The sequence below is a fragment of the Nematolebias whitei genome, chromosome 6, assembly GCF_014905685.2.
Source record: "Nematolebias whitei isolate Nwh7 chromosome 6, NemWhi1, whole genome shotgun sequence".
Classification (NCBI taxonomy): Eukaryota; Metazoa; Chordata; class Actinopteri; order Cyprinodontiformes; family Rivulidae; genus Nematolebias; species Nematolebias whitei.
The window spans coordinates 48,350,590-48,352,766 of record NC_056503.1 but is presented as its reverse complement, the minus strand read 5'-3'; the positions used below and the strand labels follow the sequence as shown (position 1 = coordinate 48,352,766).

General features: G+C 31.3%; 1 protein-coding gene across 1 annotated transcript in view; it reads left to right on the top strand.

Moving 5' to 3' along the window:
* LOC119410806 (tyrosine-protein kinase receptor UFO) overlaps positions 1-2,177 on the top strand; it is a 59,792-nt gene that overhangs the window by 50,455 nt on the left and 7,160 nt on the right. The window lies entirely within an intron of this gene.

Here is a 2,177-nt window from a genome sequence, read left to right as displayed (position 1 = left end):
TAAATAAATCTTTATTTATATATTAAATAAACCTTTATTTATATATTAAACATTTATTTATATATTAAATAAACCTTCATTTATATATTAAATTTATTTATATACTAAATAAACCTTTATTTATATATTAAATTTATTTATATATTAAATAAATCTTTAATCTAAACCTTTATATATTAAAGATTTATATATTAAATAAATCTTTATATATTAAATAAACCTTTATTTATATATTAAACCTTTATTCATATATTAAATAAATCTTTATTTATATATTAAATAAACCTTTATTTATATATTAAATAAACCTTTATTTATATATTAAAGATTTATTTATATATTAAATAAATATTTATTTATATATTAAAGATTTATTTATATTTTAAATAAACCTTTATTTATATATTAAATAAACCTTTATTTATATATTAAAGATTTATTTATATATTAAATAAAGATTTATTTATATATTAAAGATTTATTTATATTTTAAATAAACATTTATTTATATATTAAATAAAGGTTAATAAATACCCAGGCCCACACCTGCCGGTAACCTCAGCTCCAGCTCATCATGGATGTTTTTTACACGTTATCTGTAATTTAATTTAATCTGCTGTACCTCTTAATCTGGTTTTAGGGTCTGGATGGACAACCAGTGTACAACCCGGTGAGTTAAGTTTTGTTTTATAATTATTTTATTTAAACCGTCTGGTTCCCAAACTTTACGAGCACAAAGATACAGACTCAACATTCATGTTCATTTTCTGACGTCTGAATTTTAATTAACTTTATAATAATTATGGCGACAAGTCGTAAGAAATTATATGTTTAAGAGTATAAAAAGTAGAAAGCATAGTTTCTTGAAATGATAGGGGTGAGATGGGTTTACATAAACATGTGGTGGTGGCCATCTTGGATTTTGACTTGGCATTACATTTTTCAGAGTGACCTTTTTCATGTTTCTTCGCAGCCACACTCCAGAACGGTTCTTTTATTTTTCACGTGCTCAGTCTCGCCACACGCCGCTCCCCTCGTCGTTCCGCGGTGGAAATGGACTACTTGCATTTATCTCGGGGTTCTGATTCCAATTTTTGGAACCACTGATTCAGATTCTCAATGTGGGCAGAAAAAAAAAAAAACACGTGAATTCACATGTTTTTCCACATGTGGTATAAACATGTTGCCAATGTCCCAAAACACGCATCCCATGTTCAGAATAATTTTTGCTGTCGGTCGACCTTCATCGGGTGCTCAACATGTTTCACATGGTAAATATTGTTCTGTAAAAGTGGGACGATCTTGTAATTTGAGATTAATTTGGAGCTCAGACTATTTGTTGGGGAGGACTCTCAGCTACTACCACACATCAGCACAACGTCTGAACGTTTTAATTTATTCAGCATGGATTCACAACAAAAGTCATCTCAGGCACCAAAACATGTTTTATTTAACAGCAATCAGTAAAAACCGAGTTAAAGCCAAATTAGTGGGGCTAAGGTTCCTTAGCTGTGACGGCCATCTTGAATCAAGTTAATTAATCGTACCTGTCCTAACAGACGGAGGAACTTGAACCAACATCACTTCTGTTTGATCTTCTTGCTCAAGTTTTAATTTATTTATCGATTTTTTTTCACCAAGACTGACATAAACGACGCAACATAACTAGATCCATCTTTGTGTTCCTGAAGTGTTCGACTCTGGTGAATTTCAAACAAATCTGACGAACCATGAGGCACTGGGCCACAGAAAACATGTCAGCGCCTCGTTGTCTGGGTGTGACTGATCCGAGGTGGGGGGCGAGGTTCGCTCTATGTTTTGTCTTTTTGTTTTTGTTGTTGTATGTTGAAAGGAAAAAAAATGGACTTTAATTTAAAACACAATCTGACGAACCGGAGCAAAAAGAGTCAGGTCCAGACTGGTCTGACATCCGAACTCTCAGAGTACGTCGACCCAGCCCAGTGGCAAAGAGTTGTCATATTTATTTTATTTTTCTTTATTGTTTATTTGTCATATGCAGGTCAACAATGCAATGAAATGCTCAGGATGAGAAGAACCATCTCAAAACGCCTAAAACAATAAAAAAGCATGTAACAAAAGTATAAAACAAAACACAAAAAAGTGACAAAGAAATATAGAAACATGGTGAAATAGAACGGTGCAAGTACGATGAATCA